This window comes from Trachemys scripta, chromosome 2 (genome assembly GCF_013100865.1).
Source record: "Trachemys scripta elegans isolate TJP31775 chromosome 2, CAS_Tse_1.0, whole genome shotgun sequence".
Lineage (NCBI taxonomy): Eukaryota > Metazoa > Chordata > Testudines > Emydidae > Trachemys > Trachemys scripta.
Window position 1 is genome coordinate 46,992,828 of NC_048299.1, and position 25,084 is coordinate 47,017,911.

The 25,084-nt window shown below is 42.1% G+C and overlaps 1 non-coding gene across 1 annotated transcript; it reads left to right on the forward strand.

The window, feature by feature from the left end:
- Positions 1–897: 897 nt before the first annotated feature.
- On the forward strand, positions 898–1,031 carry LOC117874009. Its single transcript, XR_004644864.1, has one exon. It is a non-coding gene; the product is annotated as a U4 spliceosomal RNA (small nuclear RNA).
- The last annotated feature ends 24,053 nt before the right edge of the window (positions 1,032–25,084 follow it).

Consider the following 25,084-nt stretch of genomic DNA (forward strand, 5'->3'; position numbering starts at 1 on the left):
CCCAGGTTTCTCACATGCCAGGTGAGTTCCTAATCATCAGACAATTGACTATTCTGGGGTCCGGGGTGGGGTCTCTCTCTCTCTCACTCTGGGGTTGCGAGTGGGGAAGTATTTACTATTAAAAGCATCCAAGGAAGGTATTTAGTGACCCAGAAATTTTGGTTAGGGGCTCAGGCCAGAGGTGTTTGTTAATTTTAAGAGGAACCCCGCATGCCATTTGAACCTGGCCCTTGTTCCTGCTGACAGCACCTTGCAGAAGGGTTACAACTGAATAAGTGACCAGAACTATATTTGATGAAGTACCACATGACTTCTCCTCACTAAAGCAATTGAACTTTGTGTTGTGTCAGAGAGCACCTTTGTGTGGTCATCTTTTGGCACTCACAAACAAGGGGCCAAAATAATCCCTGACTTCAGTGGAATTACCCTAGGGATGAGTTTGGCTCAACAGCTTTAGCCATAGGACAACACTGTCTATTCAACATAGGTGAATCCCTTCTGTGTTAAGAAACAACTTCCATGGAACAGCTTGTGGCTTAGGTGCAGAGGATAACATAGTGCTTGACTTGTTTTGTTTTATTCTGTCATACTAGGCGGCTCTGTAAAACTTTAGATTAACACTCAAGCAATGGCTTTGATATCAGAGTGTCCTGAATTAGTCACTAGGAACATAAGAATCGCCATACTGGATCTGATCCAAGGTCCGTCTAGTCCAGTATCTGTTTCTGTCAGCAGCCAGTACCAGATGTTTCAGAAGAAGGTGCGAGAACCCCACAATGGGCAGCTGTGGGATAATCTGTCCCCCCCCCCTCCCCCATAAATACAGGAGGTGAAGATGTGATACGATTTCTGAAAAAGTCCCTCATCCTGCTCTCTAATAGTTATAGATTGGTTTACACCCTCAAGTTGTATCATAGCCAATGAGGTTAATCCGAGGCATGATTATTGCTAGTTGAAAACTTATCCCTTCCAAAATTTTTGTTAGCATTAATTGTGATAACTCTGGATATTCTTGTTATCCATATAAACGTTCAATCTCTTTTTGAACCTAGCTAAATTCTTGTGGCACCTTCCAGTGGCAATGAGTTCCACGGGCTAATTGCATGTAGTGTGAAAAAGTATTTCCTTTTCTCAGTTTCCACCTTTTAATTTAACTGACCGTCCCCTGGTTTTTGTGTTCTTCTGCTTCATCTGAATAGGAAGGCTCCTCCACCGCTCGAGGTGAATGGGCTCCTCATCTTCAAAATTCTCAGAATAAAAAGGGGGCTTGATCACTTTTATTTATTTAGGGGCTTTGAACATACTTTGGTATTTTTAATTGGCTTGTCCAGCAGTGGGAATTTATTCTCAAACTCGACAGCAGGGAGGACAACCCCTCTACCAGGACTATGAGACTGACAATCAGTAACACTGTATAACATTCTGCTCTCAAGCATTGAGAGTCTGTCCCCCAAATTTCCCCTTTCACTACATCTTCCACACATTTCACCATCGTTCTCAGATACACTCAGCTAAAATATGAAGACAAGAGTGCTGCTTGGGAATGAATCATGCAGCTGAAAATATCATGCACTGAATTTATGGAAGTTGACCGTGGCTAAAAGACTGTTCTTCATAACCATAGAGTTTGTTCATTCTTTATATAAGGAGGCATCTTGAATCATTAGCTATCTCAGGGGTCTCAAACTCAAATGACCATGAGGGCCACATGAGGACAAGTACATTGGCCCGAGGGCTGCATTTACTGACACCTCCCCCTGCTGCCCTTGGCCTCGCCCGCACTCCACCCCTTCCATGAGGCCCCGCCTCTGCCCCGCCTCTTCCCTGCCCCCATTCCAACCCCTTCCCTGAAATCCCCACCCCAACTCCGCCCCCTCCCTGCCCCTAGGGGGGGCAGGAGGGGTGTGGCGTGTGGCGGGGGCTCAGGGCAGGGAGATGGGGTGTGGGGTGCAGGAGGCGTGAGGGATGCGGCAGGGGGTCAGGGTGCGGCAGGGGGCTCAGGGCAGGGGGTTGGGGTGCAGGAGGGGTGCAGGGTGCAGCAGGGGGCTCTGGGCAGGGGGTCGGGGTGCAGGAGAGGTGCGGGGTGCAGCAGGGGGTCGGGATGCATGCTGGGTGCAGCAGGGGGTTCAGCTGCAGGAGGGGTTCGGGCGGTGGGCTCTGGCCCAACACACACTGGGGGCAGGGCAGGCTCCCTGCCTGCCTGCCTGCCCTGCCCCCGCACCGCTCCGGGAAGCAGCTGGAACCTGGGGAAGGAGGGGTGCAGGGGTGTGTGTGGCTGTTGCTTCAGGCACCGCCCCCAGCAGCTCCCGTTGACCATGGTTCCCCGTTCCCGGCCAATGGGAGCTGTTGGGGGCGGCGCCTGAAGCAACAGCCACACACACCCCTGCGCCCCTCCTTCCCCAGGTTCCGTCCGCTTCCTGGAACGGCTCAGGGGCAGGGCAGGCAGGCAGGAAGCCTACCCTGCCCCCGGTGCACGTCGGGCCGGAGCTGCTGTATATAAACGCTGAGGGAGTGCGGGAGGGCTGCGAGGAGCTTGCGGGCCGCAGAAAATAACTCCGCGGGCTGCATGCAGCCCCCGGGCCGCGTGTTTGAGACCTCTGAGCTATCTGATCTAGCTAGATTGTGGGAATGAGGGGAGGCAATCAACAACCTCTTGCTATAAGGAACTTTCCTCTTATTTTACTGAGAAAATTCAAATACATGTGACAGGGTCCCAGGCACTATGGGCAAACACTTGAATGGAAACACACTGTCCATTTTGTCCAATCCCACAAGATGAATGTCCTCAACTTCCACTGAAATCTATAGGAAATGAGTGCCTTCAGCACTTTCCAGAAAGAGCTCAACACTCTGTAGGATCAGGCCTCTGATACAGATCTTAAAGAGTCATGAGGGGCAGCTGTTTCTTCTCCCCAGGAGCTCTGATAAGTGGATTCCCTCATGACGGCTCCTATTCAATAGCCACCTACAACCTTTGGGGGACAGTCTGAGAGGGCATGGAGAACTGATCTACTGCCCTTCTAAGTAGTTCTCAATGCGTTTTTATAACCCCTGTACAGTGATCACATATTACAGTTTCTTGTGCCTGAGAAATGTTTTATAGCTAAATCACAGTCAGGGGTTATGGTACCATAGGTCTGCTTAATGAAGTACCTATTTTTATTTATGAGAATCTATTGAGATTAGCAGATTTTTAAAGCTTCTTCTTGCACAGTGTCCTGGTTAAACATCTACAGAGTGGAAATTTTCTTTAAAAGAAGCTTGCATCCTTCAGAAATGATTCCCCTTGCAAGAATTCTACTTCCACTGGGAAACCTCATGCCCAATATTTATGTGATCAAATACAGGAGGTGAAGATACGATATGATTTCTGAAAAAGTCCCCAATCCTTTTGATTTGGGAGATCTTACTACCATGTTTCTACATTGGGGTGGGACAGTTTTTTAGTCCTGATATGAAATGATTAGACAGGAAAAACTAGCTTATCTGTTAGGGGCATCAAATTCAAGACTGCCCTTGAAGTTAATTATCAGGGGGTAGCCGTGTTAGCCTGTATCCACAAAAACAACAAGGATTCCGGTGGCACCTTAAAGACTAACAGATTTATTTGGGCATAACCTTTCGTGGGAAAAAACCTCACTTCTTCAGATGTGGTTTTTTACCCATGAAAGCTTATGCCCAAATAAATCTGTTAGTCTTTAAGGTGCCACCGGACTCCTTGTTGTTCTTGAAGTTAATGTATTTCAGGATGGTGCAATTGGGCATCATATGCCAGTAGCACCCAGTCAGAAGGAGGACAGTGATGACTAAGTCTTTGGACACTATCCCTGGCAGCTCGCTGGAATGGTGTTTACTTTGAAAGAAGCTTTTTGTTTGCATTCCTAACTAATAACACTATTAATACCATATATCTATTTAGTGTCTTTCATCCAGAAGAATCCCAAAATGCTTTTCAATTTGTTTATAATATATAGGGATCACTCATTCATCAACGAAATACAGATGGAACTGAGTGTGGCAGCTTCTCTTTCCAGCAGCATATGAAACAGTTTTTAGGAAGGGAAATGAAGAATGACTTCCATTTGGCACCAAAGAGTGAATCATTTTGGGTAGGAAGAGTGCAATTACCCAGTTTCGGGATATGGCCAGGGCAATGGTAAGTTGCTGTATGCAGACAACTAATGGCAAACTAGGACTGGGAAGAAAATAATTGTTAGCTACAGGTACAATTTATTGTTTTCAAAATAAGCCCAGTGACCCATTTGGTACATCAGGGGAGCAAGGAGACTGCAAAGGAAATACCACAAATACTAACTTAAATACAGGTCTTAAAACTGATTCTCACTTGGGTTCCTTAGAAAATCTTCTGAACCGTAAGCTCGACACCTTCCAAGTTGTTTGATATTCTAAGGAAAACCAATCTCTCTTTGCAAATAAAAACCCTCCTTTACTCTTAAGCAACCATGAACGCAGCTCTACGGTGTAATGAGGAGACAAAAAATGAAATGCTATCTGAAATGGCCTTCTGTTTTAAGAAAAGCAAACAACCCAAAATGACAAACGATGATAGAAGAAAACCAAAATCATGCTATGAGGAGCTCCACAAAATAACAGGGAAATGTGACGGGGTGTGTGAAGGGAAACCAACATATTGTATCTTCACCCTATGACAATATAGAAGTCTTAAGTTTGAAGTTCTTAGCCTATGTGTTTGAGTCTCCAAAAGGGGTGTCTGGAGAAATGTAGTGCAGCTTTAAAACTGGCAAAACCTCTATACTGCACCACAACTTCAATTGCTTATATGCTTCTGATCATATTAACACAAGTTTTAAACTATGCAGCTCAAGTGTGGACCTGTAACACCTTAATACCACTCCACACAATCATGTACTCTGCACATGACCCATGTCACAGGAAAAGACATTTTAAAAATTGATATTTTTGAAAAAGATTGAAACTTTTCAGTGTCATTTTACCTGTAAAGTTAAGCTCCCTATGTATAATGTGTTCATCTTTAAAGAACTCAGAGGTAGAGGGAAAACTATTAAAACACCTCTAAAAATGACCTGAAATAACTTATGTGTATATATTAGCACAAGTATTGTCCTGGATGAAGACTCTGGTTGCTGTCAAAGTTCTTGAAAGTCAATTAGATTGAAATCTTTTTTGCACTTCCAAAATATTTTTCAGGTACCTAGAGGGTAGTGAAAATGTTATCTAAACAAAAGGAAAAACGTTAGCTTTTGCAAAGCCCATAAAGGCAAGTAAGCAGCTCATGTGGCAGTCTGACCATCAAAAGACCCAACTTAAATATTTCTGGCATTCAGGAAGTTCAATTCATAATTTGAAATCTGTTAACGGCATCAGTTCTTTTCCTAGTCAGTACAGCATAGGTGAAGAATCTAACCCAGAATATGTTCCTGGAATATCTTGGAATGCAAATAAGAGGAATGAACAAGTGGCCATGGTGTTATTCACAGCAACACAGGTACAGTACCAGCAAGAGCAGTGAGGCTATTTACGAATGAAACTAAGTGTGTAGATACTTTAGGCCTTTTGTAATAAGCCCAGAATGAGGCAGAACTATCAAGGTAGATCAATCCAAGACTATTCATTAGTCGAATGGTATTTTGGTATATAAGATATAACTGTCAAGAAAAATGTTGTAATGTACTGCAAAATAGGTTCTGGCTGGCTAGGGGGAAAAACCTGAAGATTTTTATCTTAGCTTGCCAACAAGCCATGGTTACCATTACACCCTCTCCAGTTTTCAGTGGGGCAGTGTGAATTTTAAAATGACGTGATTAAATAATGATACTGTGTTATGTTAAAGGGAAGCAAAAAGCAATAAAAAACAAACTGTTATAATACTGCCACCTAACGGTGGAGGTGTAGAAGGAGGAGTTGAATTAAAGATGGCTGACTAACAGAAGTTCTCCATGCTCATGGTAAGTAATATTGCATGGTATCAGAAATAAAGTGACCATAGGTTTTAAAATATGCACAATAGTGACACATTGCTAAAATACACATGCAGATGAAAATATCATAATATCCCAACAAGATATAAAGTCCACCAAGAGGAAAAACTAAAAACCCAGAAACTTTGTGAACATGGATAAATTATTGTATCAGTGAAAGGCAAGTGTGTTTTATCTTCAGGCATTTTTGCAACCTCTTTTTTCTCACCAAGAAAAAAAAAGCAAACATCATTCTGGGATGTGGGATGTATTAGCAGGAATGTTGTATGCAAGACATGAGAAGTAATTCTTCCGGTCTACTCCATGCTGATTAGGCCTCAACTGGAGTATTGTGTCCAGTTCTGGGCACCACATTTCTGGAAAGATGTGGACAAACTGGAGAAAGTCCAGCGAAGAGCAACAAAAATGATGAAAGGTGACTTATGAGGGAATGACTTATGAGGGAAGATCAGAAAAATTGGATTGGTTTAGTCTGGAGAAGAGAAGACTGAGAGGGGACATGATAATAGTTTTCAAGTACATAAATGGTTGTTACAAGGAGGAGGGAGAAAAATTATTCTCCTTAGCTCTAAGGATAGGACAAGAAGCCATGGGCTTAAATTGCAGCAAGGATGGTTTATACAGGACATTAGGAAAAACTTCCTAACTGTCAGGGTGGTTAAGCACTGGAATAAATTGACTAGGGAGGTGTGGAATCTCCATCACTGGAGGTTTTTAAGAGCAGGTTGGACAAACACCTGTCACAAATAGTCTAGATAATACTTAGTCCTGCCATGAGTGCAGGGGACTTGACTAGATAAACTCTTGAGGTCCCATCCAGTCCTACGATTCTATAAGAACCTGGATCCTACTAGAGCCACTCTGGAGCAGAGAGGGCCCACAGAGCTGGTTTAAGCAGTCAGATGAGGATTATCCTGTGTGAAGAAACCACTGGCTGGTGTAGAGCCAGACTCCTTGCAGTGTAGGGACATGGCAGAGGTGTGGTAGCACCCGAAATTGCAACCCAGTTGGGTCTCTGTGCCAGGCATTGTCCTAAGAGATTTATTGTTTATACAGTAGGTTAGGTGTGCTTGGCGGCTAACAGACAAATAAAAAAAGATAACTACTAGACCATAATTGGAGAGGGAGTGGATAGATGAAGAATTCAACAAATTCCTTGGGTTTCATCAAGAGATATCTACTGATAAAATTATTGCCCAGGCCTAGCACAGTCAGCCATGTTCTTAAAAAATAATCTGGAGATTTGCTAGACTATAAAGTAACCACACCTGCCCTTGTAACTTGCGTTTCAGAAAATATGTCTGAAGAGGGAGGAACTGAAAATTAGTGGATTCCGTCTCTCAACAAAAGGGACACTTCTCCCCCACCCCCCATTTGGCAGATATATTTACAGGTCTGTGCTATGGATATATTCAGTTAACGGTGGTGTTTCTTAGAGTAAGCACCCTTTAAAGTCTTGAAAGGAAAATCCAAGACACATTTAGGAACCAATTTTCGTTTTATTATCTTTAAAGTAAAATTACACTAGAACAGTTTTTCAAGGAACTATCATTAAAACATTCTCCTAATTTTCTTTAATGCTTAAAAACTAACAGCATTATGTATTGATATTTAAAGAGACATTGGTGGCTTTTTCTAGGTTTGGAGAAGAAAATGTATTTTACTTTAAAACAACAACAAACTTTTCTAAATTACTTCAGCATTCTGGGTGTGATAAGCTGTCAAAAGGGTAGAGGATTGTTGTACAAAAAATGAAGTCAAAACAAAACAGTTTTCTTACTGGTGTAGACTAAATATAATGAATGTTGATAAACTAATAAAATGCTTAATTAAAAATATATATAAAAAACTGGTTTTTGAACTCTTATCAGATGCTTCTTTTCCTTCCAGAAATGAGATCCGACTAAGATGTCTTTGCTAACGAAATCTTAGCCATACCCAGAGTTACACACTAATCTTAATCTAGCTACATATTTATATATACCAAGACAAAATTACAGTACTATGTTAAAGTGAAGCTAAGGTTAAGAGGTACATATCAGTAATATAACTTAAGGGTAAAACATTACAAGGTTGTTTTAATTATCCAAAACACAATCTTTACAAACCCAGGAAATTCAGGATTAAAGTTACATTTAAAAGAAATCCAACACATTAAGGTAAGAAATGCACAGTTAAGGTAGTCAAACAACCTTAACTCTGCCCTTTAGTGTTGCTATGCCATAACCATACAATTATGAATAAAGAATTTTAGTATTTGTGGTCCCATCTTAGAGTAAACTGATTGTTAAAAACATATTATATTTTCCCCCCTCATGGTGTCACTGCTTTCCTATAAGCATTCGCTGTCTCCTTGTGTAGCACTGAAAACATATAACCAAGCAAGTAATCGCCATCTGCCTTTATTCCTTATATCCAATTGTCAAATGAAATTGGTTTACGAAGTCTTTAACTAACAAAATTATAACAAACTTTTACTAGAAAAGAACCTCTTTGAAATTTAATGATGGTCAAATAATTCTGGGAGGTTGGTAACAGAAGCTCTGTTGTTTCAGAAAAACAACAACTTCTTATTTCTTATTTTTAGCCAATCTATTTTTAACTTTCTAAAATTAGTGTTAGAATAACAAAGTAGTAAACCAGGGTCCTAGACTACTTCATTACCTTAGTTATTAGCCTGACAGACTAAGTGACTTGCCATTAAACATCAATGACAGAAGAGTTGAAGGGTTTAGAGGTCAATAAATACTCTGATAGGAATCCCTCAATGTAGCTTTTCACCTAGGAACTTCTGGAGCTTAAACATTGACAAGCTAATAGCTCCTTTTCCCTAATGAAGCAAACCCTTCTTCAGCAGCTATTTGTCATGCCTGCACATTTTCAAGGTCTTAAAGATCTACCCCTAAAATAAATTTATTAGTAAACAGCAGAAATAAAAGCAATCCTAACTAGTTGACAATATTAATCAAATCTCTGTTGAAAGTTATTCTACTCACAAATTGTGAATGTGATAACACAGATGGGTCAGATCCTGGCTCATAGTTACACAGGAGAAGAGGATGCTGAAGACTGTTAGTCCCATGTAACAAATCTCCACATAGGGTGGATCAATCTTGAGAATAGCTGGGCTTAGTATGAAAGGGAAGAGAGAGGAGCCTGGTCTGTGGATCTATAAACAGGGAGCACACCCCTACATGGTACTTAGTCCCACCTCTCTGTCATTGCCGGTTCCCCCATAGAGGTGCCTCAAAGAGAGGGATGAGGACTAGGAGCTGAAGTCAGATTCTGGAGAGAAAAAAAGTCTACCTATTGGGGAGATTGAGTGGTTGCAAAGGGCAGTGGGGTCTTTTTTCCTTGATTGTTGTGTGGTGCGTAGTCACCTAGATGGGCTCATTCTCCCAACCAACAGCTGCAGTTTTGAGCTGTTGGCTGGAAGAGCTGCCTATAGGCAATGCTGACCCATTAAATCTTTCCACCAGCAGTCACTCAGTGAGGGAAAACCCCTCCCTCCTGCTAGGACATCAGGGAGGCTCTGGGTCCCTGACATCAAATGCCAGCACCCTGGCTTTTTAGCTATGGCTGAGGGACGGAGGTGTAGTGACAGCCTGATTCTCCACCCTGGTACATCAGCATAAAGCCTGTGGAGTGGAGAATCTGGTCTCCAGAATCTGTCCCTGAGGAGTGTGGAGAATTAAGGAGCTACACAGTTGGCCCTTAAGGGATGTAACCTTAAGCTTCCCTAGGTCCAGAGTGTGGCTGGGTTCTAAGCAGGCCCCACACTGCTGCAGGGCCAAGATTTGACCAAACATTATCAGTTTGCTGGAAAAACTTCATATTTGGTATTATATGTATCAGATTTTCTGTTTTTACTACACTGTACCACAGCAATAACTAGAGATGGAAGAGCTCCATCAGCCATCTTGTCCTTTCCCATATCAGTGCAGGATTTGGTAAAAATCCTAAAACTTTTCATGAGTAGTCAATTCTCTCTAAGTGATTGGGCAACAAAATGACAAATGAAATTTAACGTGGATAAATGTAATGTGGATAATCTGGAAAAAATAACCCCAACTATACATACAATATGATGGGGGCTAATTTAGGTACAGCTAATCAGGAAAGAGATCTTGGAGTCATCGTGGATAGTTCTCTGAAGACATCCACGTAATGTGCAGTTGCAGTCAAAAAAGCAAACAGGATGTTAGGAATCATTAAAAAAGGGATAGAGAATAAGATGGAGAATATCTTATTGCCCTTATATAAATCCATGGTACGCCCACATCTTGAATACTGCGTACAGATGTGGTCTCCTCATCTCAAAAAAGATATACTGGCATTGGAAAAGGTTCACAGAAGGGCAACTAAAATGATTAGGGGTTTGGAATGGGTCGCATACGAGGAGAGATTAAAGAGGCTAGGACTTTTCAGCTTGGAAAAGAGGAGACTAAGGGGGGATATGATAGAGATATATAAAATCATGAGTGGTGTGGAGAAAGTGAATAAGGAAAAGTTATTTACTTGTTCCCATAATATAAGAACTAGGGGCCACCAAATGAAATTAATGGGCAGCAGGTTTAAAACAAATAAGAGGAAGTTCTTCACACAGCGCACAGTCAACCTGTGGAACTCCTTGGAGATTGTGAAGGCTAGGACTATAACAGGATTTAAAAGAGAGCTAGATAAATTCATGGAGGTTAAGTCCGTTAATGGTTATTAGCTAGGATGGGTAAGGAATGGTGTCCCTAGCATCTGTTTGTCAGAGGGTAGAGATGGATGGCAGGAGAGAAATCACTTGATCATTACCTGTTAGGTTCACTCCCTCTGGGACACCTGGCATTGGTCACTGTTGGTAGACAGGATACTGGGCTGGACAGACCTTTGGTCTGACCCAGTATGGCCATTCTTATGTTCATATTCTTATGTTATTATGTTCTGTCCTCTCTCCCATCCACCCAACCCCAGGCCACCTGGGCACCACGCATTTCTTCCTCCTACTCATAAGCATCTTGCAACTACTGCTACCACAAAGCTTCTATTGCTCAACTCACTCCCTACCATTTCCTAACCTTTATTGCCCCAGCTGTTCCTGGACCCAATGTTTCAGCCACCATTATTCTCCATTAATGCACTTACCAACCTACACTAGCATGAGACACGGACTGGTTGCTGCCTTTTTTCTATGGGCCAAGTGATGAAACTATGTCCCATGCTTCTCTGCAGGACTTGCAATGGAGACAGAATCCTTTCCTCCAGGCCATGGAATGATAGCCAGGGCCAGCTCCAGGCACCAGCTTAAAAAGCAGGTGCTTGGGGCAGCCAAGGGAGAGGGGCGGCACCAGCGGCAATTCGGGGGCAGCAGGTTCCTCGCTCCCTCTAGGAGCGAAGGACCTGCCACTGAACTGCCGATAGCGGCTTTTTTTCTTTTTTTTTTGCTTGGGGCGGCAGAAATGCTGGAGCCGGCCCCGATGATAGCAGAGCTGTTTCAGGGCTGCAGGAGCTCCAGTGGCTGCTACACTCATTCTTCACAGAGAGATTGACTGGTGGACTTTCATATTGACAGCTCCAACAAACTGGGTATGTGAGTATGAATACAGCAGTAGCTATTGTATGGGCTCTCTCAGGTTTTGTATGCTTCTGTGTGATTGTAACCCTAATCATCTGCTTATTAAAACTTATAATATAGACAAGACTTCTTACTTGGGACTGTGTGAGTGGTCACTGTTCTCATTCTTTATGTACTACTAGAATGTCCCAATCTAAGAAAATTGCTCAGGGTAACTCTCACCCTGTTGATCTTTAAACTGTAGCAACACAGGAGCCAGGCTCACTATGGTTAAACACAGAACTATCAATTCAATGTAAATAGAGGCTACACTATGGAGCCATTCCAGATTACCGAGTATGTAAGATCCATTTTAAGCTGTGGAATTCCATAGGCCCAGGATGGAAGCTGAACATGAGATCTCCCTTGTCTCTGGGGCTTTCTAAGCAGTAACAAGAGATTTAACTTTTATTGACATTCTCTGGGGAAACTCTTGTAACTTTTTTGTGACCTGCCTTGAAATGTTGGGAACAAATGAAATACTCTCACTTTAAGAACTCAGCTCTTCCCTTAGGTTCTCATAAGACCTTTGCCCATGGAATAATCTGTGTATCTAAGGGGCTCACATCTGCTTCAGTGCAAAACTGTTACTCTGCCTGGATGCTGCAGTTCTCCAAAGAGTGCTCTACGGAGGTTACTATTGAATGCACTCGTACTCATAGCCCCCCAAAGATTACATGCTTTGTCCCAAATAAAGAAGATTTAGCCCAAATAAGGAAGATTTAGCCTTCCAGCCAGGTGTCTGTACAGTATATTCCATCTGAATAGGTGACCAGATTACCCAGAGACCCAGCTGGCTCCACTGAAACTGGTTTCATTAAAATCTTGAGACTGAGGTAACTCCAGATTGTTCACACCTGTCACCCTATTTCCAGTGTACTGCTTCACACAGCATTGCTTCCCGTGGTTGCCTCTCAACTATTCCCCTGGCCATTGTGTGCCAGCTGCCTCTCAGCTACCAAGAAGGGAAACCGAAAGCATATTTACACCTGGTTACAGGGGAGACGCACAAACTCCAGATGTAGTTCCCGGCCCACATATCAGTGGGAAGAGGATTTTACACTCTTTCTCCAGGACCCGGTAGAAGACAGTAAGGACATGGCAAAAGGGGAAAAGGAGACTTGGAAAGGAAAAGCACAGAGAAAATAAGAGCACTGACAATGCAGGATGAGGAGTGGGACAGAAAATACATTCAAGGAGGGCAAGATTGGACTTGGAGCCTGAGAATACACAGAACAAAAGGGAGCAGGGCCTGCTAGAGGCAAAATAAAATAATGCACCAAAGGGTGAGGGCAGGAGAAAATATGGTGGCACAGAGGCGGAAATGCACTCTCTAAATTTGGCCCAGTATTGATAGTATATTTTTATAGAATCTCCCCTGCCCCACTCCTGTATTTGTCTGTAGTTCTTTTTGTATCTTCTGAATCTTTCTGTATTTAGCTTTTATCCTCTCTGCTCCATTTTCAGCACATGGGCAAGTTGTAGCTGGGATGGGAGAGTTCTAGACTGGAGTGTTGTGGAGAGTCAGGCTGGAAAAGGGGATTCATGCAGGACAGGGGAGATGTAGGGCCAGTCCAGAGTACACGAAAGGCCAGGAGTGAGATCAGTTCAGTGTACTGCCTCACTGGAAGAGAGCTGAAAAGCTCCATCAGGGCAGTTGGAGACTGCCTAAGGAAATGGGTTGTTATTGGGGGTTTGACAGTGTTGTCCATCAAAATTTGGGTAAAATGCACCCCCTAGTCAATATATGTGCATTGCCCTCTGACTGGCTGAAATATGCATCAGTCAGAACCTCATGTGGGTAAATTAGAATCTGTCTGGTGACATGTGATTTTACATATCTTTCAACTAAATGAGATATCTAAATGCAAAACCTGGCACTCTGGCACTACATGGATTTTTTGACACTCCCGAGGACTATACACACACACAAATACAAACTGCAAGGTAACAAGCAAATTTCAGTATATAAAATATTTGAGTCTTCTACCATGTATACACGTGAGAATCAGGAGTAAACGCGATTGTAAAGTGGAGTTACATTGGTAGAGAACAGCCTGAAATGGGAGGAGAATCAGGACCACAATTTTCAGACTTGGCTTGACTCAATCAGGAGTTAACTCCAGAATAAATGTGGTATAAACCAGAACAGAATGTCGCCCCACCTGAGGTGGGCAGACAAAGTGGTAATTGCTCATGGAAGATGGGAGAAATACTGGAGAAAGACACAGCTATATATTTATCAAGTACACCTCTTCCCTGATATAATGCAGCCCAATATAACATGAATTCAGATATAACATGGTAATGCAGCGCTCCGGGGGGGCGGGGCTGCGCGCTCCGGTGGATCAAAGCAAGTTTGATATAACGCGGTTTCACCTATAACGCGGTAAGATTTTTTGGCTCCCGAGGACAGCATTATATCGGGGTAGAGGTGTAAATATAATATTTAATCTAAGATTGGTTTATTTCTCACATAAAGAGAACTTTAGTTTCCAGGCTGGTCTGTTATGTTTGGTAAAATATTGGTTAATAATCCTACCCTGGATTGACCAGCAGGCTAATGCCCTTGGATTGGGATTCACCAGTCAGACAGGTGCCTAACTCCCACTGTAGGTGCCTAACATTTGTATACACAGCCCCCCTGCTCAGCTGCCCCTTATCCCTGTAAGTAGCTCTATATCCACTGTTAAAGTCCCTGAGGCACTTACATTCCTGCTGGTGGGCACCTGCACAGCTGCCTGAATCCTGACACTGCCCAGCAGCTTAGCACCTCAGCCTGATTGTATCTTTCCTCTGGGGTCTGTGTGGGTAGCTGTGTTCTGAGCCCATCTAAACCCACAGGCGGAAGAGATGATTCACTCCCCACCCTGTCTTATAATCTTTGTACCGATGGTTAGAGCATTCACCCAGCATGTGGGAGGCCCAAGTTCAAATCCCCCTCCCCCCATCTGATGTGGACCAAAGTCTTGAATTTGGGTCCCCTATGAGAGGCCCTATCCACTGAATTATTGGGTATTCTGGAGCAGGCCTCTCTCAATCTCTCCTATTGGAGCTGTTTCACTTTGTATGAAATAATTAACTATTCATTGGAGTTGGGAATGGGAACCTGGGTCTCCCACCTCTGAGGTGAGTGGGCATTCTGGGTACATGCTCTAACCACTGGGTTAAAGATTATAAGGGGAGCAGCAGTATCGCCACCTCCTTGGCTTTTTCTGGAAAAAGGGCTGACCTGGCTTAGGCGCCTAACTCCAGGAAAAGGTGCCTGGCTGTGAATCCTTCCAGCTCGAAGTTATGTACCTAACTCCCTTGGGGGAGGGGAGAGGTCACACATCCCTTTCCTCAACATTTCCTAATGACCAGTAAAGGCAGTTCCCTACTCAGCATGCTGGCTGCTGTGAATCTCTGTTTTAGATGTCTAATTCTTCCCAGGCATTGTAGAGGGAACCTGGGCATCTAATTCTAGGTTGTGAATTCCACTAGGCTGCAGGGCATCTAAGAGTGAGGTGTTGCAACCTAACTCCCCCTTGTGAATCTCACCACCGCTGAATAAACATACATTACTAGCAATCCATATTTGGTCATAGGCAGTAGCCTGGCTGTGTTTGGCCGAAGTACAGAGATGGAAAGTAGACACACTGATCTACCAAAGCAGGAAGAACACTTTGGAGCCTGACAGTTCTTGCCACAGTGGGTAGAGCCATGGGACTGGCCACTGCAGTGAACATTATGCCCAGTTGTAAGTGTTTGCAACTATTTTTGACACTGTTCATTTGTTTTGCACAAAGAGCAGAACCAGGCTTATATTTTATTCCTCTCCTCGACCCCCGCCTCCTATTGCATGATGTGTGGGGATTTACTCTAGCTGTGTGAGTCCCTTAAGTGCATCCCTGTAACTTCCATACAACAGCAAGAGCAATTATTCTATCTAAAGTTGCAACTCCCTCCACTCTCACCCACTTAATGCATATACACCCCCAAAGAAATAATCCCAGCCACTTTTGATCTGAGATCTCATATGACTAGCTTCAGCCCCAGACCCTTTTTTATGGGTAAGTGTTAAACCCCAGAAACATGAGGTGTAAATGGAAATGCTGATAGTCCCTTAGCTCCAGTGGATGCAATAATGACTTTTACTGATCATTTCATTCATGCATGGGCTGCATTCAAAGGCACTAGCCGTTCCACAGTAAATAAAAGAGACCTGGAGCTGGCATTGGCTTAATTTCCCAGGAGAACCAAATGAGGAGGATCTAGGGTGTTATAGTAACACTAGCACAAATGGAGAAAGACAGTAACCTGGATAAAATTAAGTAACATTCTCCTGCTGTATATTTATGTTACAAAATGATCAACAACAACAAAAACCATTCATAGCTAATTGATACAGCTACTATCTATTTTATACAGAGAAAAAATCATTTCCTGTCATAGCTACTTAACAGCAAGCAGAATGTATTTGGTAGGCTTCAGATCTAAAAAACAAGAGTGACAGAACTTTTAGAAATGTGAATGGATTTAAAAAGAAGCAGACCAATTGCAAGAAAATGTTGTATAGAATATTTTTCTCTGTAGCTATTTTTGTTGGGGGAGGGTGAGGTGGGAGTTGGCGTTTTTTAACAACTAAATCTGTGTTGTTGTGACAGCATCTGGGAATGTCAAGTGTAGGTACTATTCTATTGTTCAAAGCAGTAAAGAGAGTATGTTTCAATTAGTTTGAATTCAAGCTGTAGGGAGCTCTGCTTTTGGGTTAACTGAAAGGAAGGTAACCAGACTGTATCTTTTCCCCTCCTAAATGCTATGAAACTTTTCAAGTGAAATGTCACCTCATATTCTCAAGTCCAGATGTAAAAATCCTATAGTACTTAATTGCCTATAATTAAACAAAAACTCAGTCCAATCTCTTTAAGAGCCTTTGCAAAGTAGAATATGCAGCTGTACTAATAGAGACTAATTTTATTTGACTACCAATGGGGTAATTAGGGCTCATTTGTTTTGATGTTCAATTTATTCAGAGACATCAGGACTTTCACTCTTTCTGCCTTTATATCCTCTCCTTGGTTTTATTTCTTCAAGTGTATCATTTTGAAACACTGAATTAAAGGTTAGTAGTGCTCTCAACTGCTGTGGTTGCACCATAAATCAGATCGTGATGCTTTTTGTTTTTCAAAGAAATAATGTATTTGTCAACTCGTTTAACACAAAAGGTTTCTATATAAAATCTGACTGCAATGTCAGGGGAAAGTCTGCTTATGGAGGAAGAAAAGTTACATAATCTCATTGACAATTATGTTTTTCATTTAAGGCATGTTCTCATCATCACTCATTATTAAATAGAAAGATACTTGACAAGGAACTCCTTTAGGAAAACACGTGTCATATTTAAAGATATATAGCACGCGTGTTATGCAGAAAATGTAAAGAGCCCAGAAACCTTGTTAAAAAACCCTTCCAACAACTCAGTGGTTTAATTAACCCTGGAGTAACTCCAGTAAGCCAATGGCAGACATATAAATTTACATTAAGAATGGCCTACACCATTAAGGAGGGGATGAAAGTTTGCCTTGACATCTATGGGCCTGGATTTCACCCCAGAAATTTGAGGATGACTTATTGGCTGTATATGCACAATTTAAAACGTAACACGATTGTCCTCAGTAGAGGAATAGTGTGGACTTTTAAAAGACACATTTCAATTGTGATTAAATTAAGCTAAGGAAAATTTAGATGAAGCCAGATCATTGAAGTTATTTAAAAGTAATAGGTAAAATTAATTCCTGGTGTAGTTCCATGAATTCAAGGGAGTTACCCCAGGGATGACTTTGACCTGGTTTATTTTTGCAGGTATATTTATATGCTGTGGGCTACTAATTGTGGATAATATAAATTGTACTAAGTGGTCACATAACAGCCATCAATTTTCAACTCAGAACAGACCAGGCTTCCTTGAAGCGAGTGTAGCTGAGGAACACGCTTGTCAGAAACTGGAGCTGGATTTTCCTGTTGGACTAGTCAGGCTGGTTTTTATATGCTGTCTCCAGTCGGATTAAAACTTCCCCATAGAAAAAGCCTTCTCAGAAACCTTGCCCTTGTGAAGGATGACCCACCTGAAAGGAGATGGCCCAGTGTGACCTTCCTCTGTGCTTTGCTTGCACACAGCAATGAATTAGTCATTGCCGTTTGCTGTGTTGGACTAAAAGAAAGTTAATTAGGACAGCAACATTGTACATTGTAATAGACGTCAGTGGAAGTGGTTGGTGTAAAGCACAGGGACTCCTGCATGAAAGTGAGGCAATTAAGACAAAACCAAAACACTGTGTATAAATTAAGTAGGATTTTTAAGCACTCTGGGCTACATTTATCTCTGGTATAACTCCACTGGAGTCAGTGGAGTGAATTGGGCTCTTTAGCATGGAAAATGAATGCTGCCCTATTTTACATAAAGTATGAGCTGTCTGCATATTAGCAAGGCTGGTTTCCTCCTGGCACAAGATCCTCTCACAACCTTTGCACCCAGTGGTTTGGTAACCTTATAAATGGCCCGACTGAATCAGACAAAAAGTGGTGGTGTGCCAGGCTGCAATGTCTGCAACAGGCCAGCTTGCTCATTTAAAGTCCTAACTTATGAGCTGGGTTTTTCCAAGGCTATCAATTTTCCTTAGCTGTTTGCTGTGTGAATAAGAGACAACCACAGCAACAAGTGGTACAAATGTTAGCTTTGAAATACAGAGCACCTCTGAAACCAGAAGGACTGGCAATAAAAGATGGGGGTATGTTTGCTCATTTGGCAAAGTTATAAGTTCAATTTATGCCTTATAGAAAGCTGCGGTATAATGGACCAAATCCATCCCTGGTGTAGCTCTACCAACTTCAGAGAGACGAATTTGGTTCAGTGTTTTCCACTTGCAATTCTTGTTTTAAAAGAGTTTGGTTCAGAATTTTGGTTTCCTTGCCATTCAGCAGACAGGACCCAGGAGCAGGACTGCAGAGATCTGGGGTCTATCCCTGGCTCTACCGTTGATCTGCTGTGTCAGCTTGAGCAAGCCACTTTGCCTCTCTGTACCTCAGTTTCCCCTCCCACCATTTGTCTATTTAGACTACAAATGCTTTGGGGTCAGGGACTATCTCTAATCCTGGGCCCAACACAGTGGGTGTCCTCTACAAACCTCTGTAATATAAATAGCACTAAAACATTAACAATTGTTGTGTATGAGAAAGGGGGCGGGGGAAAAGACCTATTAGGAAATGGGTTGAGTAGGAGCAACAAGGACCAATATAAGTCATTCTACAGCAGAGGCATTTTGTTAGTGTTGTGGTGGGATCACAGCTATAGACGTAGCTCCTGTCTCACCATGTGCATTCCTACATTGAACACCATAGTATGGATGGAACTGGGACCAAGTCCCACACTGACATCTGCATATATCTGTTCCTGGTTTCCGACTCACCAAAGTGTTGCACATCTGGATGAGTATTGCACATTGGGGTAAATCTTCCTCCATTAACTTTTCCTTTTGACACAGACATACAATAATGCACCCACAAACCTGAACCCACATAGCTATATTGTTGATGTATTGCCCCAGTAGGGCATTTACTTAATTATTTTTTTATACTTCCTTTTGAATCTCCTCTGCTGGGAGCTGGTGAATAATATGTCCACTTTTTAGCAGACAACAATGTGATGAGATGAAACGAAACTCCATTAAGAGGCCACTAGGATGATCAGAGGAATGGAAAACCTGTCGTATGAAAGGAGACTAGAGGAGCTCGGGCTGTTTAGTCTGACGAAACGAAGGCTGAGGGGGGATATGATTGCTCTCTTTAAATATATCAGAGGGATAAATACAAGGGAGGGAGAGGAATTATTCCAGCTTAGTACTAATGTGGACACGAGAACGAATGGATATAAACTGGCAGTGGGGAAGTTTAGGCTTGAAATTAGACGAAGGTTTCTGACCGTCAGAGGGGTGAAATATTGGAACGGCTTTCTGAGGGAAACGGTGGGGGCGAGGGACCTGTCTGGTTTTAAGATTAAATTAGATAAGTTTATGGAGGGAATGGTTTAATGGTAAAACATATTAGCTGAGGAATACCGAGCAATAGCAGGTAAATAGTATAATGGCTAACAAGGGTCAGGCTGGAGACTCTTGCCTACATGCTCGGGGTCTTACTGATCGCCATATTTGGGGTCGGGAAGGAAGTTTCCTCCAGGGTAGATTGGCTGAGGCCCTGGAGGTTTTTCGCCTTCCTCCGCAGCATGGGGCAGGGATCGCTAGCAGGAGGGTTCTCTGCCAATTGAAGTCAACAAGACACAGGATTTGGGGACTTCATCAGCAGAGTCAAGGGAAGGGTAGGGACGGTTTTGTGGCCTGCAGCATGCAGGGGGTCAGACCAGATGATCATAATGGTCCCTTCTGACCTTAAAGTCTATGAGTCTATGAGTAAGAGACCCATCCTGGCATCTGATCTAACTTATCAGGGAGGGATGGAAGTCCCACCCCATTTGCCAGACAGTATTATGGTTCCTGATAGGGGCATCTCTCTGTCAGTCAAATTAATAAGTGGTATTTGGAGTCAGCTGGTTTCCCCTGTCTGTCTGTCTAACGTGGTGTCCGAAGAAGGAGTTCCCATGGCCTAGGTGGAAGTATAAAATTTAAGAACCATTTAAAGCAGATCTGCTGCAATGCCTGTCTCCTGGAACTGAAGAATCTGGTGTCTGCAAAAAGGAATCTGAACTTGCTGAAGGACAATAAAAATATAAACCTCCCCCCACCCCCTTTTCCCTCTGAAGTGAAGTGAATATTTTAAGGTTGCAGTATCTCCCTCCCTCCCTAGGAGCTCCCTCCTGCCTCTGCCTATTAGCATAAGAAGGGTCTCATTTAACTGAACCTGTACGTGGGTGGTTCATCTCTTCGTGCCTTCCATTGTGTGGTGGGTGTTAGGGTTGCAACATCACTTAGTGCCTGTATGAGTATGAAATGTTTTTTAGAATTAGGTCATAGGGAGTGGGTGAAAAACACAGGAGGAGAAAATCGAAATATAACAACTGTTCTAACGGCTGTAGGAATGTTCAGGCATATTTTTGAAAAAATGCCAAGCAAAATGTTACCATTTCTTTCCTTTCCATTATCCCTTAATAACTATAGACAACAAAGGAAGGAAACGAGTTTTAGAAACTAACACTTTTGAATTACAGACTCTGATTCTGCACTCAGATCCATCAGGACAGACCCTTGTGGCCCATCAGGCCTTACTTATCTCTGGTGTCATTCCACTGAATTCAGTAGAGTTACACCATGGATGAATTTGGTTCATTACATTTAGATAACGTAAGATCTGGATTCACCTGAATTTTCCATTGCTTAATCTCATCAGCAGTGAAATATGGCTACTGAAGTCCTCTCTATCTTCCCTCAGTACAGGACAATCTGGTTACATTTATCTTTGTGAAAGTATATCCCATACGTCCCAAACATGGAGAGCCTCATTTACTTCAATGGCCCTCCATGCACTTACAGGGATCAGCCTATGCAGAGCTAGTGGCAGGATCAGGGCTAGAGTCAGTACACCTACTTAACATTTCATTTGTGACCTATACAGTTTTCCTCCAAACAAATTTCAGTGCTTGTGATAGTCGAGAGAGAGAGAGAGACTGACTGGAAGTTTTCTGCTTGCCATGTATCATGTTCATTCTACCATTTAAAAAAAATCAAATTGCTTTTTAAATTAAATTACAAATAAAAATAAAACAAATAAAATAGATGTGCTGTCTGAAAACTGGAAGTAAAAATTGCCCATTATTTTTTACGGATGTGCTACTAGGTAATACACGTCACAGGAGACTTTGCATAACCTACTGCACAGTATGTGACAGACAGCTTGTCAGGAAATGAACAGGATAGGCAATGATTTGGGACTAATTTTATGGATGTTTTCCAGTTTCTATTTTCTCTCCTGATCCTCCTTTCTCCTTCTCAGAACAAGAGTGCTTCTGAAATTTCCTGCTTAACATCTTTCACTTTGAATAAAGAATACACTAAACATGCCCCCTGCAGCTGGTCTTGGTGAAATTGCTCCTCTTCAGGGACCGTCAGATGATGTTGCCTTGTTTGAGAAGGTCCAGGCAGAAGGTTTTAGTGCAAAACACAGCCCACACTCAAGCCTGCAACCTGAGAAGTTTTGTCCCTCCCCCCGCTTACTACCTTATAGTTATACGCGCACACACACACACACACACACACACACGCACACATACAGACTTTAAATGAACACAGATGGCTGGCACACAGGGAGTAGGCATCTTGGAAAACTGCCTCAGGGCTCTCTGGTTGCTGTCATCTTATTCTACAGACTGAGTGCCTTCAAGATGTCTGTGTTGTTTCTTAATCTTAGATCACTCCCGTTTGGGCTTTTAGCCACTTCCTGTTGGGAAATGTCACAGAGGCATCAGAGAGATACACAAAGATTGATTTGACTGAAATCAACATTGCCTTAACTCATAGGTTGTAGATTATTATCTTTAATAGAGACCATATTGTAATAAAATCCAAATCAGATCTCAATTAGCATACTGTACTTTCCCTTCTCCAGTATGTGTGTACCGTTGTCTGATCGAGCAATTTGGTTCTTGTGTGAAAGAAAATAATTGGCCACAAGTAATATAAAATGTTGATGAAAAATTTGAATGTAATGAATGCTGATAACCAGTTTAAAAAAATTTCAGTTGCACTGAGCACATTTTCTCTCTTTATTTCTCTGTAAAAATATGCAAACAATTACCTGGCTTTGGAGGACATAATTACAAAGAGGTTCATCTCTAAAAGGTTATTATTGATTTATAGAGTTCTTTAGTTTAATAGAAGACAGACTGAGGAATAAAAAGAAACTTACTGTTTTCCCACAAATAATAGATGGTCTACAAGGGAAATGTAAGCTTTCAAAGTAGTATTTATAAGATGAACACGCAATGTGGTTTAAGAAGTTTCTTGTATGTGTACAAAATCATTCAGAAATTCAAATGCAACAAGAACATTACAGCCATCTTCTAATAAAAGCAATTCAGTATGAAGCATTTTGACATGTCTTGATAATCAGTATCCATAGATAGTGCTAAAGATAAAGAACATGGAATAATTTACAACTGCAGATAGAACATCAAATTTTAAAGATAAATCTGCAATCAGAAATTCACATATAAAATAAATTCACTTGACTTCTGATTGATAGCTACAGGCCACAATTCTTCTGCACAAATGTGAAAATGGGGGTGTCTGGTGCATATTCTTCATACATAGTGGTCCATTAACTCAATATGTCAGGGCTTGTTCTTACTCACATGTCAGTCAATGGGCAGAAGTCCTGAGGACTTCTATGGAAGCAGGATCAGGCCCTAAGTTAAGGCACAAATCAGACTATACAAGCTGTGGGGGTTTCTTTTTTGTGATTTGTTTGCCTACATATTAGAATACTTAGATTGTAAATGCTTTGGTACAGGGATCTTTTTATTCATTCCATGTTTGTAAAACACTTAGCACAATGAGTTCCTGTTCCACGATGGGCTCCTAAGAGCTATGGCAGTATAAAATAAATAAATAAATAAATCATATAATATAGAACAGAACACAAATTGGTTTCATATAGAACTTCTCTATACTTATGGAATCCCAAAGCTAGTAGGACTAAACATAAAGTTAGGTAAGCAGGACGTGGCTTTTACTCATGTGAGCAAGGCAAGCAGAATTCGGTCCTGAGACTGTATGCTGTAGCAAGTCTCACCTCCCCTGTGTAGCAGAATTATTCACCAGATCCTGCAATGTTTATAGCTAAGAGCACATGCAATATATTTATTTGGATTTAACAAGAGAAAAAGATGCCTATACATAAGCTCTAGGAAGCCTGGCAATAATTAGAGTCACATCCACATAAGGATATCGCCACAACCTCATACAGTAAAGAATACTATGCAGGCCAATAGTGCAGCAAAATCCCCCCATTATACTTCAGATAACCCTTCATGCACTCATCCTTCCCTAGAAACCCTATCATATAATCACATTTGCAGTGTGTCCTGAAGGTCCACACAGATATTTGGGACCAAGGTCCAGAGCCAATAGGCTCTCATGAAGAGTACCCTTCCTGCTGCCCCCTCTCGCTTACAATTAGTATTGCCTAAATAATATAAAATGGCTTGTAAACAGACCCAGTCTAAAGCAATTTTAAAAGTAGGTCAGATTAAAACAATAGAGTATTATATGCACTATGATTATAATTGCTCATGATCATCATTCAGCTAAATACCTCAAATTTGTGTTGTAGAGGATTTTTCTATCTATAGTGTGAAAGTTCTTAAAGTAATGGACAGACAGATTGTAACACTTCTGTTCAGCAGCATTATAAAGAGAAATCAAGTGTTCCAAACTGGTCATTTAAAATAATAATGATATGGTATTGGGAGCACTGTGTTGCACTATTATTTCTGTATAGGGATCAGTGCTCAGCGCAAAGTGATGGTTTCCAAGCTTCTGTGCTCTGTGAACTGTAAAAGATTTGGGCTTGAACCTGGTCAGATCACATGAATACCACACTCTGTTTTCCATTATTAACTCTTTAAGTGATTTTTGGGGGCTCATGAAAGATGGCCAATAGGGAGTACTGGTGACAAACTCTTCCATCTGCACACAGACCAGGTAGGGAATGGGAGTGGCAGGGCAAGCTGCCTCACGCCACTTCACAAATGTGCCTGAGCCCTGAGCAAGTGGAACCACTTCTTGGAATGAGAAGAATCAGGTTTTGTCCCCATTCAGTCCTGGGCCAAAAAAGGTCTGAACTGGAGCTAGTTGTTATATCAACCCCCACCACTAAGAAATGGACTGAGACCACTAGCCCATTTCACACAGGGCACTGAACCCTTGTCAAACAACAACTTTCAGTTACTGGTACTTCACTTCAGAGACCTAGAAGTGTAAAGCTCTGTATCTCCTTACCGACCTTCCGAACGAAGCAGCTCATAAGAATCTGTGAAAAACACAGCTTTCGTGTAAACTGCTATTGCCCAAATGCTGGTCACTTCTTCCTTGTACAGGGGTAAAGAGGCAGACAGGAAGACAGCCGCAAGCGGCACCATTTGTGCCCCACACTCAGCTTCCCCTTCCACCCCCCGCCCCAAAGCTATGGAGTTACAACAAGTTCTCCACAGCTAGAATCAAAAATTGGACAATCCATGATGGGATCTGGGCTAGAAGGGCCTGGTGTTTCATTAACCCCATTACAGATAGCACAGAGCCAAATCCTTATTATTCTCTAATTTAGACAAAACTCCCCCATTTAGGGGGAGAGTTGCCTGAAGGAGCTCTTTTACATTGTGAGCTCTTTGGGACAGGGACTTCACCTTCTTGTACATTTGGAAAGTGACTAGCATACTGTTGGTACTACTGGAGATATTTATTTATTATTATTATACCCTCAGTATTACAATGGGGATTTTTTTAAAACAAGTAGC